The following is a 14812-nucleotide window of genomic DNA, read 5'->3' as shown; positions in this document are numbered from 1 at the left end:
CCTCCTGTTAAAATCGTGTAATCATGTGCGCGCGCATTTCATTACAACGCATAATTTAACTCCCAAGATTTTTTTCCTAACGCCGCTAAAGAAGTATAACTTCAATTATAAGTATTAATGTTTTAATCTTTACTATTAACTAAGCTGTTTATTATTCTTTATGCGCGTATCTCTGATACTCCAATTTGTAACTACTTAAGAATAACTTATTCTTAAAATGTTAACTATTATTATAACATCACGCAGCGACCCTTAGCAGAATAAACGCTTTGCAGATGCATAGAAAGTTGTACCACAATTTTTTAAGTAAACAAGTAGTGATAACCTACAATAAAAACAAACTTCTACACCAGCTCTAGTGGTTTAGCTATAAAAAATATTCTATTAAATATTCAATCCAACGGTAATTTTTGTAAATTTATGATCAGTTGTCCGACCAACATTTTTAAGACAGCTAGGTAGTATTCTTTAAAACCAGTTTTTAAAATACGTATTCTTATCTAACAAGATTAAATTAAGCGCAACCTCGTCAAAAAAAAGTAGTGTGTATTAGTATCAACGCGGAAAAAGTTAAACCTCTTTATGAAATAATTTATTTTTTCTTAATTTTATTTAAAACAAGGTAAAAAGGTCATAAAAAAAATCATTTCCTTATTTATTGAATGATTCTATTCAAAACAAGCAAAAATCGTCAAAAAAAAAGTATGTGTGTATTAGTATCAACGCGGAAAAAGTTAAACCTCTTCATGACATAATTTATTTTTTCTTAATTTTATTTAAAACAAGGTAAAAAGGCCATAAAAAAAATCATTTATTAAAAGATTCTATTCAAAACAAGCAAAAAGCCAACATCACACGGTGTTCCCAGGCGGTCACCCATCCAAGTACTGACCGCGCCCGATGTTGCTTAACTTCGGTGATCGGACGAGAACCGGTGTTTTCAACATGGTATGGACGTTGGCGACATCAGTATTGAAATACACAATCTTAATATTACAATCTGTCTGATAATATAAATACTCATCAATGGTAGCATTAAACGGTTAACGCAACCTCGTTGCAAGTCGCATTAGAAGTTTCACTTCAAAATTTGACACACACACAGTAAAAGTATGTGGAGAACTTATCACTCTGATACTGAATCTGATCTCTTACACACAACCAAAACCCCAACAGGCATTTTTCTTTTATATGGGTATCCCATCTCAATCATAAAAGATCAAATTAGAAACTTGATCTGAAATCCATTCAGTAACCTTCGTGATGATAATGACAACAATTTTAGTGTCACTTTACAATACGAACAAAATATTACCGTAACTTACTTACTTAAGTCAACAGTGTAAATAAGTTTAGTTTACTAATTTACGGTAAGGATGCAGCACGTTTCCACTTTTTATTAACACTTGCAGTTCATGATAAGGTACATCCAGTGCAACGATAATTATTGTGTCTTGAATCCTCGCTTGTACTCTTCCATTCGAATTTTTGGAGAAAACGTTCAGGTCGCGATTGCGAGAGAGTCGCAGGTTCAAATCCTGTCGGTTCCGAAAATTTTTATATGTATTTTAATTTTATAAAATTAATAAAACTTTATCGAATTTATAAGCATTTTTACTTAATAGGTATACAGGGTTAAATAAAAACTACCAGAAAGTTATCAACCTGTAATTTTTTACATGCAAAATGGTTATTTTTGTTTTAAAACTGTTTTTTTAACTCTTTCGTTTGTGAAATATTCAGTATTCAATATTTAACATAGATAGGTACTCTACTCGTTCCTAATGTTCCCTCTGTAATGTAACATCGGTAACAGAGTGGCGCACGAACCACAATTATATAGTACGGTCACAGGTCACTGACCCGACTACGCGACGTTGTAGAATCACAAATATTTAGGTTCACAGTTTAATGCCACTTTAAAAAAAATATTTGTTTTTCTTTAAAATTCGTCGAATATTGAATTTTAAAAGTACTAAATTACTACGAGGTCGAGATCAATTTTTATTTAGCCCTGTATACAATCTTACGATTGGTATTACTTTTCTTCGTTCGTATTACGGCTTATATATGGCTAGTTATCACCCTTTTTTATTTCACTACAAGTTTTACTCCACCCAAAGGACCTCACAACTTCGCCTGAAATCATCGGACAAGGATGAGGAAGGCCAAGCGATTTAGCGTTTCGGTACGGTGTCGTGTACAAAGTCATTAGAGATAAGCTTTTGATTGCCATTATCCTAACAAGGTAGCCCGCTATTGTCTTAAGACTGCATTATCAATTAATAACAGGTGAGTTTGCAGTCAAAAGTTAACTTGGAATTCAATTAGAAAAAAAACATGATTATTTGTACACGGCTTGTCGCTGTTATACGGCAGTTTTACCGATCGGACGAATGCCGTCGTATGTGTTTTAAACTGATTATGTAATTTTACACTCTTATAAAATCCTGAATGCGGCAAATGCAAAAGAACTTTAATGAAATTCCATTAGCCACTTGACACTTATAAAAACCCGTGTTAAAAGCACGCATCGTGCATTTTAACTATCACTCGTGCGACTAGATTGTTCCAGCTCGAATTGCAACCACTTGTAAGTAGGTTAACCAAACTATTTAAAAAATAACGGATAATTTGTTATTTTACGTGAAAAAAACGTGTCGGTAAACGCAGTGTCATGTCAGGCGCATCCTAACCAAGTGGTGCGTCGACCTCCGAAAAGTGGCAGGCATCAACTGGAAGGGAAAAGCCGAAAATAGGAAAGTTGGCGCTACTTGAAAGAGGCTTATGTCCAGCAGAGGATGTATATTGGCTGATGATGATGTCATACAAAGTATACATAAAGCTCTTGGGTAGCATACGGTGATGATGAGGCGAGTTTAACGCTGTTTGTTCATCTTAAAAGAACACATGTATACATGGGTAGCATATGGTGACGATGAGGCGAGTTTAACGCTGTTTGTTCATCTTAAAAGAACACATGTATACATGGGTAGCATATGGTGACGATGAGGCGAGTTTAACGCTGTTTGTTCATCTTAAAAGAACACATGTATACATGGGTAGCATATGGTGACGATGAGGCGAGTTTAACGCTGTTTGTTCATCTTAAAAGAACACATGTATACATGGGTAGCATATGGTGACGATGAGGCGAGTTTAACGCTGTTTGTTCATCTTAAAAGAACACATGTATACATGGGTAGCATATGGTGACGATGAGGCGAGTTTAACGCTGTTTGTTCATCTTAAAAGAACACATGTATACATGGGTAGCATATGGTGACGATGAGGCGAGTTTAACGCTGTTTGTTCACCTAAAAAGAACACATGCATACATGGGTAGCATATGTTAACGATGAGGCGAGTTTAACGCTGTTTGTTCACCTATATATAACACATGTATACATGGGTGGCATATGGTGACGATGAGGCGAGTTTCACGCTGTTTGTTCCCCTAAAAAGAACACATATGTATATACACAGTACTTATAGCTCATGGAAAGCAATCGGTGACGATGATGTGGTTTCCATGATTTATGTTCAATCAAAATGGCCGCATGTGTACAGTGTCTTCATTGGATAAAATTACTATTAATTCTACACTTTTCACTGTGAGGAAACCGAATGCTTTCAGCTCTGCCAATGCACCGATACCACTTCAACTTCGCAACATATAGATATGGTTTTTCTACGAATCTCCTCATATCTGATTTTATCACGTACTGTGGGTACTCTAAATATAGCCCTCTTATAACTCTTTACTAATAAATATTATCAAGTTCAGTCTATGAACGTACAAATCGTACGCAGAAGGCTTCATTCTTCTTTCAGAGAAGGCATTCACAAGACGTTACGTAAATGAATGCAATTTACTTAACTTTATGTGAATCCTTCTCTATGCATTTGCATAAATTGTCCATACATAAAGTCTTTTTAAGTTTAAGTTTAAATATATAATAAAGTTTATTATGGCAAACGTTTTATATGAGAATATTCGTCATAGCCGGCCATAAAGCCTCTCTAACTTTGTAACCTCTCTTTTATGAGGGAAGATATAAGAAGCTTGCGCCCAGCAGGGTACCATTATAAAATAAATAAAGAAATAAATAAATATACTACGACAATACACACATCGCCATCTAGTCCCAAAGTAAGCGTAGCTTGTGTTATGGGTACTAAGATAACTGACTGATTGATGAATAATTTATATGAATAATATACATAAATACTTATAATATACAGATAAACACCCAGAAACTGAAAAACAATATGATGATACTGATGATGATAATGAGTAAGGTAATTTATTTTATAGAAAAACTGTCCCTAATTGTTTCCACAATTAATGGAGTCACCAGGAGTCCAGTAGATATCTAGAGCATGTTGTTTACTACTTATTAACCACCGTACACGGAAGAATGTGTCATTAGCGCATATACACACTTTCACTGACTTCTTACGTTCCGTTCTTGTGATTGTTGATTTACTTTTATCAATAACGAAATTAATATTAGTTAGTTTAGCTAAACTGTATTTTTAAAATGAATACTTCTTTAGGCGCGTTGAGGAACCCTTTTTTTGTGAACAAATATCATTGAACTCGCGTCATCGTTACCGAACGCTTTCCATGTTCTATCTGTACACTGTGTACCTATATATTACATAGATACATAGATTTCGTTTTCACTTCCCTTCCATTTCTAAATTCATATATTTTATATATGTAAACCTAGTTATAAAAGCACTCTTGAACGTCAATTCAGTCTGCTTCTAGTGACTCTACCACCGGTTCAGAAAGCAGATTCCCGAGAAGCCGGCAAGAAACTCAGCAGATTGCTCTTTTTCAGCATCATTTTAAAGTTAACTCCACTTTCTAATAAAGCAACCAAACGACTTATTCACCGCGAGTAACACCGCGGGGTGAAGCTAGAAGGGTGATACATAACATAGATTACTTTCGTGCTTGTTGTGATATAACTCTCCTAATTAATTATTGTCCCTATTGATTTGTTGATTTATGTTATGCATATGATGCAACAACATTCACTTTAACCGCAGAAATAAGCATCGTGGTAGTACTTTAGCCGAGCTGTGCCAAAATACTACGCCTAACCTGCGTTTTGGGAAATACTCTTTTCCCTACTGTCTAATTTTTCTAACTTGTCTTGTATTGTAAGAAAACAGTATTTTCATTAATTTTTAGTGTAAAGTATGTTCTAGAATTTTTTTATTATTTTGCTGTTTTGCTATTTCTATTCTAATTATATAATAGAAATTTGTTAATTAAATTATGAAATAATTGAAACTTAACAGTGCCTAGTGTGCTAGCAGTAACACTTAACTTATTTAAGAAGAAGAAGAAGAAGAAATACTTTATTGCACACAAACATCAAAATATACATAAAATATAGAATAAGCAACAGAACAAGAATTGTAGGCATGCAAAGGCGGCCTCATTGCTGCAAGCAATCGCTTACAGGCAACCTCTGGCAAAAGGAAAAGCTGCGAGAGAGCGGGATAGTGCAATTATATATACATATATATATTCGAAAATAAATAGATATACATATAAAATAAATAATAAATAGACATAAATATAAAATTTAAAGAGTTGACAGTTTAAACTGTCATGTCACAATCACGTCACAGTCAACGCTCGAAGAACAGATTTGTAACAGGTTCCATTAATCAACCATTCATTATTCAACGTGTGAATGATAATAATCAACTGATATGAATCAGCGATATGTAATTATGGTAAAAATTAATTGGTTACGTGTTACGATTTTTAACGCCCTAATTGGTTTAGTGGTAACCATTTTGATTACGGATCACGGGGTTGACTCCCGGGTTGGGCAAAAAATTGTTTGGTTTTTTTTTGTATTGTATGGTAACAATTAAACTTCGCATATGCTGGCTGCACGTTCTTTTAAGTGCCATCCTTTGTCCATCAACCTGAGGAGTAGGTTTTAAGCCTCATGTACCAGTAATTACATCGGCAGCTAAGCCTTTTAGAGCGGATAACACCATCGTGCTTCTTAGCGGCAGAAGTTTACTGTTCACGAGCTTTGTCACAAAACTTTTCTACAACTTTAGTTGTTGGATTTGATGTAACCAATTCTCAGAACCAACCTAACGTTCCAAGCCGCATTTGATGGACGTGGCAAGCGGCAGAAGTTTACTGTTCACGAGCTTTGTCACAAAAATCTTCTACATAATACATACATCCTTTTCAGTTGAAGCTGTTCGGCTATGGAACTCTCTCCCCTTTCAAATTAGGCGCGAGCAGTCACTACCGATTTTTAAAAGACTCCTTAAAAAACATTTTGAGCCACCCTAATTCGTCATTTTTTTTTTTTTTGCCTCGGAGTTACTTTTCTTTGTGTTTGTACTTTGTATGATATAGTAATTGATATATATATTTATTTTTAATTTGTTAACTGCTCTTCTCTTGTGTACAACCTAACCCTTAAGTCTGTGTTTTTTTGTTTTATCCTTTCCTTGATTGGGTTGCCTGGCAGAGATCGCTTTTTAGCGATAAGGCCGTCCATTGTACCTGTGTTTTATTGTGTTGTTTTTGTTTATAATTTAATTTCTGTTAGGTGTACAATAACGTGTATTTTCATTTTCATTTCATTTCATTTTCATTACATAGTTGTTGAATTTGATGTAACCAATTCTCAGAACCAACCTAACGTTCCCCGCATTTGATGGGCGTGCCAAGGTTATGCTCTAAAAATCCATTCTCCATTGAAAACGGAGGCCTTCGCCCAGCAGTGGGACAATTATATGCTGATAATCGCTTGTTAAATAATCCAATTATATCCATGAACAACAATGTATGTGAGACTTTGTAACAAACTTCTTAATAAGGCGAAGGTTGTCAGTATACTTTTTTTAATAGTTTTTTTTCCTTGGTTTAACAATAAGGAGGTGATTTGAGGTTTCACTAGTTGCGTCTGTCCTCCATTGAGAACATCTCTTCTTTCGCTAATTAGTTAATGAATAATGTTTTACCTTTACATTCTATCTATGTCTATTTTCGTTGCACGGTTAGTTAGTATAGATTAGATGCAAGGTAACTTGGGTGATCCTCAAGTCTTCCTTTGTGCTTCCTCACAACAATGTCAATTTCTTATTTAGCAGTTTTCATTTGTCTTGAATTAAACTAAAGTTATAATAACGTGGAAACTTTCTACCTACTTTCTTATTGCTCTAACCAGGTACCTTCTTTAATCGTTTTAAATGACAATGTGAGATGGTATTAACAAAAAAATAACAACCGGCTAAGTTTGTTGTTGTGCTTCTTCTTAAACCAGGGCGCGTTTGGAACCCTCGTAGCTTTAGTTTTAATGCGACGAATTTAGTTATCGCCATCAACTCACTTCTATGTCATATTTTAGATGTAATGTACCTACGCATCAAAAGTGCCATCTATGTGCGTATTTGTATAAAGAAATATTTGACTTTGACTTTGACTACAAATCTGGAAACCGGATTCGAGTGGGAAATTGGTTATTGAGAACTGTTAATTTAAATTCAATATTTTACTACGTTTTTTTTTTAATTTTTAATTTTTAAAAGGTAGGTAACTTAACATAACAGCAGGGTTTAAGGGATAAGGTTTCTATTAATATGCCAATGTTCATCCTCATCATCCTATTACCAGACCTCTACAAGACAATGCGAGTCTCCTCTCAGTGTGAGAAGGGTTTAGGCCGTAGTCTACCACGTGGCAAAGATCGGATGGGTAGACTTCACACGCCGCGGATAAAACCATTATACGTTACTTATTACTTACATTATTTTACAACCTAGATATAAAACTCCATAATCTATTGATAACTAGCCGTCCCGGCGAACTTCGTACCGCGGATCATGTTTTTTTGATGAATGTTATATTATAATACTTATTATTCTATTCTGGTCTAAGAGAAATGCAAAAATCAAATATCATAAAAATTGGTCCAGCCGTTCTTGAGTTATAAATGGTGTAACTAACACAACTTTCTTTTATATATATATAGATAAACTATTTTGTATTTTTTATATTAATATCTCATGTATTTTTATACTGTTTTTGATTTTTCAAATTATTCTGTTATAATAGTGTAAATGGGTCATAGTTACCAAATAAAGAATTATTATTTTTATGGAGAACTTTAAAGGCATGCAGGTTTCCTCACAATGTTTTCCTTCGCTGTTCAAACAAAGTCATATTTAAATTTCTTACATTAAAAACGCACATAGCTCCGAAAAGTCCGTGGTGCGTGCCGGATCACGAACTCGGTGTTCACGAAAGGAAAGCTGAAGCCTTACCCACTAGGCTATCACCGCTTTATATGCCAATTTTATACCAATATTATTTAAACAATAATTTATTAATTTAAATTAAATACTTTTCGGAAATCGCATAAATAATATTTTATTTAGATTTTTTATATGTATATTATTCATCAGTTATTTTAGTACTCATAACACTTACTACAACTCATAATACTTTGGGGCTAGTTGGCGATGTGTGTTTTGTCGTAGTGTATTTATTTATTTGTGACTTGTGCTATAAACTATTCAAGGTTACGTGGATTGTCTGCCTGACAATGGATTGTTTTCAAATTGCTTTTCAAATGAAATAGCGTGATTAATGAGACGCCATTTCTAAAAGAGTCGATCACGAGATGTGGCTTGCTGCAACAATGTAATAAACAAGCGAAGTTCTAGATAGACCGCAATACGGCCTTCTTTTTCGTCTTTTTATTCTATTAGTGGTGACAGCGCATTGGGCAGGAGCTTGACTTCCCTTTCGGGGGCCCGAGTTCGAATCCCAGCACCTCTGACTACTACAAAGTTATGTGCGTTTTAAGTAATTAAAATATCACTTGCTTCAACAGTGTAGGAAAACATCGTGATAAAACCTGCATGCCTGAGAGTTCTACATAACGTTCTCAAAGTTGTGGAGTCCACCAATCCGCACTAGGCCAGCGTGTTGGACTACGGCCCTAACCCCTTCTCATTGTAAGAGGAGACCCGTGCTCTGTAGTGGGCCGGTAATGGGTTGATATGATGATGATGGGTAAAGTAGCGAACAATTGCTAGTCAAAATTAATAAAGGGCGAAAAAAACCTGGGCAGTTCATTACATTCTTTACGCATTTAACCTACAGCGGTCTGCGCCCAAACATGGCCGCCCAATTACTTAAACATTAAAATAAATTTCTGATTTTCGACGCTAGTTTACCAGATACCAATTAGCGTGTTGTTTATGTTAATTAAGATAGGTATCTTTTGGTCATTAAAATATTGCAAATTAACATATTTCGTGGTCATATTTTTTTCTTATTTACCGACTTTTTTTTTTATTTCACTACAAGTAAGCCCTTGACTGCACTCTCACCTGGTAGTAAGTGATGATGCAGTCTAAGACGGTAGCGGGCTAACCTGTAAGAGGTTATGGTATACCTCTAATCGGTTTCGACATCGCACTGGAACACTCAATATCTCAGCGGCACGTCTTTGTCGGTAAGGACCACCCTAGTTACCACCCACAGCCTGGGGCTGTGTGAGTCCGGTGTTTTGATTGACCTGTTATAAAAAAAAGCGGTTATTGTGACTTACCATTAACAGTAAGACATGAAACCCCGCGGACTTTTTATAGACAATAATCATTATTTAAACACGTAGTACATTATTTTTATGCATTATCAATCATTTTCGCGGCGTACGCCAGTAAAACTGCAAATCGGTATCACATCGTTATATTTCAGCCAATTTATAGAAAACCATCATAAAATATAAACTTAAACCTTCCGCATGATACACTCTGTGCGTTAGCGTATGAAAATCCGTTCAGCAGTTTTCCTTTTTTCCCGCCCAGACAGACAGACATAGCTGGGGACTTTGTTTCATAATATGTAAAGATACTAGCGGTACCTCACGTATAAGTCAACCTTAATAGATGTACATATGCTGTTCTGGACTTAGTTTTTAAACTTATAAAGGGGAACTACTTTCTCATACATGACTTTATGAAGCTTTATCTGTTTACTGTTGTTCATTGCGTTCAAGTAAACAAACATACAAACTCTTCGGGTTTATTTATTAAGTTTAAGATTTTTGTTAATAACGTAAAGTTTACACGCTTTTCAACGAATGGGACAGCATTTAAATAAATGTTATACAATCTACTACCACGTAAGTTAAAATGAAAACCAAAATAAAGCGCTATCTTTTTCAGACGTCCATAAAATTGCTAGGGTGGCTAATATTCAAAGGGATTGTAAATAATATTTTTATAACACTTGCTCGAACGAGCACCTTATTACATCGATTTAAGGCTCATAATCCAAGATTATTAGACACGCGTGTTTTTTATGTAAATTACCGCACTTGAGCTTTATTTATGATAATCCGATTAAGTTTAGTTTGTACCTCACTGCAAGTCATATGTATCAAGATGGAGCACTTTTAATTTTGCCAGATTTATTTTTTTACTAACAAAGTTTATGTTGTTTTATGCCGCTAAAAATAGTATGCATTTCCTTAAATAAACAAATATTTTTACGTATGGTACATTACTTGTTACACTCTCGGATTTCTTAGCGCACTAGCTTTTAGCTCATGCCTAGCATAGCCTAATACCGCCTCGATTGTAAAATGCAATGTTACCAAACCAGATGCATACGCTACTTTTAATTGATAGGTAAGATATGCTAGCGTTAAAATTATTAGTTCTCAGCTTAGCATTAGAAATAAAGTCAATTTCCCAGACTATATCAACATTTAATAATAATCATAATTAACTGTATCAATCATTTAATAAGTTACTCGGCTTGGAATAAATAGAGCTATGTTCGCAGTATCTGTACGAGGTCAAATGGATAAGGATATCCTCTCGAGAACTAGAGTTACCAAAATAATCAACGAGTTGCGAAATTTAAATGCAAATTGTTCACATAGCTCGGAAAACTGATGAACGCTGGGTTCCCCAGGATCTGGGGCATCGCAGCATTGGTAAATTCCTGTCCAGGTTCGACTTTAAACGAGTCGGACGAGGTTGGACTGCAAAAGATCGCGGAACCCCGCTAAGGACATATGTCCTGCTTTGGACGTCTATTGGTTGACAATTGATATGATGATGCCGATGATGGAATTATCAAGAATTTCAAATTTAGTTTCATGTCTTTAAAATAAATGTTACTGTTTCTTAAATTAAGAAAATACCGTGTCAATTATGAACTATCAAAGTTACCTTAACCTATAAAACGTGCTCAATCATAGCTAAGTGTACGTACTCTCTGTACCTGAGTATTGATATTTTTAGTGTCATTTTTATTCTTAAAACTTGCTGGTATGCGCGTTAAAGTAAAAAAGTAAATAAATTAAGGCTTAAGGTTGACTTGTAAACAAATCACTACGCACAAATCTCCTGAGTGCAGTGGCGTGCATAGAGGGTATGTACAGGGTATTTGCATACTTAAGGTTAGGCTTTAAATTGCAACATTTTATTTACTTATTTATTATGTAATTAACAGTATTTCTGATTTTTTATTATTTTTTAGTATAATTCTAATTTTGCTGCTTTTATCACTTTTATTACCTACTTACTTACTTACTTACCTAAATGGGAATAACCTGTACTTCACTTTATTTATTAATTTCATTATTTTTATTTATATATTTAGTTTGCCGTATCGTCACTCGGGTCTCAGCTGAAAATCAGCGGCATGCATGTATACTTAGGTACAATGCATGGCAAATGCTGAGCTGTACACCCCTTCTGTCTGGTGTTACACACAGACATTGTATGTTGTATACTATCTTGTTACTTTATTATTATAAGATGTACTGTTTGTAACACTTAACATGAATAAATGTTTTTTCTTTCTTTAAATAACTCTTACAATGCCTATACTTAAATTTTTTTTATAACTCGTACTGGAGATTTTCTTCATTTTATATCATCTGCTTACCCTGTGCATACCCTCTATGCAAGCCACTACCTGAGGGTGAACCGGAACCGGGGCGAAACGTTCGTAGAGTGTGTATTTAAATGCCACATTTTCGTTCTGGCTTATTCATAGTTTTTTGACTGAGGTTCAATACATGTCATCACTTGCTTCAACGGTGAAGGAAAACATCGTGAGGAAACCTGCATGCCTGAGAGTTCTACATAATGTTCTCAAAGGTGTGTGGAGTCCACCAATCCACACTGGGCCAATCCAATCCGTGGTGGATTAACCCCTTCTCATTGTTGGAAAAGACCCGTCCTCTGTTGTGGGCATAAAAAGCTGAAGAGGTTTTTTGTTTTAATAAATTAAAAATAGGTAAAACTGTCAAATACTAATAATAAAAATGACTCAATGCCCACAAACAACACCCTATGCCTATTACTAAAATTACAGTGTCAACTACACTTTAGCATCTGCGCTTGACGTCATGCAACGTAAAAACATAATAAGAAGCTAAAAAAAACAATGCTTATATTATTCTCTTTGCTTTTACAATGCTGTCAGAACGAACTAATTTTCATGTGTCACTTCACAGTGTATAAAACTTACTTACTTTTCCCGCTTTAACCTTTTTTTTCGTTCGGAAAAATTTATGTCATCTGGTTATCGTAATAATACAGAACAAAAAATCATTGTAAAGCTAGTAATTTGTAATGGCATTGTAATTATAAATATATATTTCTATCAATATATATTTCTTTTTTTTATTTAGTTTAGTTTTTAATCATTTTATTTTTTCCATTGTAGATGGGTCATAGTTACCTAATAAAAAATATTATTATTATTATTATAAATCGTTTGACTTCAAAAATAACTATTGAATGGTATAACTGACGAGTATAAGCTCCACCTTTCCGTGAAGTCGGTTTAATATTTATACTTACCTTCAAAATTTCCAGTGCAAAAGTGGGCGCCATTACACTTTAAATTTACACACTTGATTATTTTTATTCAGTCGATAAATTATTAAGTCAAAAACACAGTCACACACAAAAACCTCGTAAACATATAGCCTTAAGATTAACGAAGTAATTCGCAGTAATTCGCAAGCAATTATTGTAATTCTCTAGTAAAGGAACGTGCGGTCAGTACATTTGCTTCGAGTACACTGCTGGACTTATATGAGTATCATGTAAGTATCAATTGGCAAGGTATATGGCGTAGTGGTGAGACCGTGGCCTTATCTTTGGAAGGTTCGAGGTTTGGTGTCCAAAGACGGCTTATTAGTGATTTATTATTTTTTTGGTTCCACTGCAAGCTCTTCACTGCGTTCTCACCTGATGTTAAATTTCTCCCGATGGTACAGGCTAAGTTTAGTGGACTAACCTGTTAGAGGTATGGCAGTAATAGTATACGCATCTGTTTTTAACACAGCATCGTACCGAAACGCTAAATCGCTTAGCGGCAAGTCTTTGTCGGTAGTGTGTTAAGAAACCTTAAGTTATAAGTGCCCAAATTCAAATTCTGGTCAGAAGGGTGGTAGCCGGTGTAGTTGGCACATGAGGCATAACACCTACGCCTCAAATTGATGGACACAGGGTGGCATGTTGCAGGACGTGCTCCTTGCATGTCCTGGTTTTCCACTGACCATCAGGCCATCTGCCAATAATTCAATAAAAATCAATAAAAATTGTCCCTGTCAGGTTTCAAATGCGGAATCTCAAACTTATGAACAGACAAAAAATTCTTGATCTTTTCTAGAACATTGTCCGTATATTTTATAAATTTAAAATTCATGTAAAAAATTTCGGAACCGACAGGATTTGAACCTGCGACTCTCTGGTTACCGCGGCCTGAGCGCTTTTTCCAACAAAGCTACGGCTTTCCTAAAGTCGATGCCGAAAATTAGTATATGCCTTTAAAATATATATAATAAATTATTGCCTTTTAGAACAGTCTATTAGGTAAAAACACTAATACATATAAAAAAAATCTTCGTTTAATCTAAAACTACTGCAGTGTTATGTTTTGGAGCCCTGTGACTCTCATTCCAGCTAACCTAACCTAACAAATTCCTGTTTTTCAGGAAGAAGTGAGTTTTTCTCTGAATCTGGGGTTCCAATCAAAAATATATTGTTTAGCTTTATTTTATGATAAAATTTATCGAGATACAGAAATATTATTATAGTCATTGTTCTTTGTTATTAATTACTTGTTGATATTTAAAGATAGGTTAGTCTAGGAAATCACGCTCCTTGACCTCATAGTGCTTTCTATCAGTCATGGTTCCATCACGCAAGAATGTCGTGCATCCATCATGTCGTGTAGGTACTATAAATTCAAACGTCATTCTGTTTGTCTGCTCTCTTTCATGTTAAATTTCTGATATCATGAGATTATGAAATTTTACCGCGCAGCCTAGATCTCCTCATTTCACGTAGAGATACTCCTTACATAGCTCTTAACATCGCCCGCTGAGTGACTCTGAGCTCTTACTCACTATAAGAAGGTTTTAGGCCAATCCACCACGCTGGCCCAGTGCAAATTGGCTTCACACGCCTTTGAGAACATTATGGAAAACGGTCGACTCATGTGACATTTTTAATTACTTAAAAAACGCACATAACTTAGTGGTGCGTGCTGGGATTCGAACGCAGCTCTCCTAAAGTGCAGTCGAGCTCCTACCCACTGCGCTATCGTAGCCTCATATTTAAATTGCTTAAATTAAAACGCACATAACACCGAAAAGTCAGTGGTGCCGGGGCTCGAACTCGGTATCAACGAAAGGAAAACCGAAACTTTACCCACTAGACTGGGTGAAGGAAAACATCGTGAGGATACCATCATGTCTGAGAGTTCAGA

General features: G+C 35.1%; 1 protein-coding gene and 1 non-coding gene across 3 annotated transcripts in view; both read right to left on the bottom strand.

Annotated features, from left to right (window-relative positions):
* The window catches only part of LOC120625804, a 52424-nt gene extending 39331 nt beyond the window's left edge, over positions 1–13093 (bottom strand). For both annotated transcript variants that reach the window (XM_039893031.1, XM_039893056.1), the window contains exon 1: positions 12895–13093. The gene's annotated coding sequence lies outside the window, so the exon portion shown is untranslated. The remainder of the gene's footprint in view (positions 1–12894) is intronic.
* LOC120627439 lies at positions 844–962 on the bottom strand. Its single transcript, XR_005658910.1, has one exon. It is a non-coding gene; the product is annotated as a 5S ribosomal RNA (ribosomal RNA).
* Positions 13094–14812: the final 1719 nt, after the last annotated feature.

The sequence above is a fragment of the Pararge aegeria genome, chromosome 1, assembly GCF_905163445.1.
Source record: "Pararge aegeria chromosome 1, ilParAegt1.1, whole genome shotgun sequence".
Taxonomy (NCBI): Eukaryota; Metazoa; Arthropoda; class Insecta; order Lepidoptera; family Nymphalidae; genus Pararge; species Pararge aegeria.
This window is presented reverse-complemented; position numbering and strand designations above follow the sequence as displayed.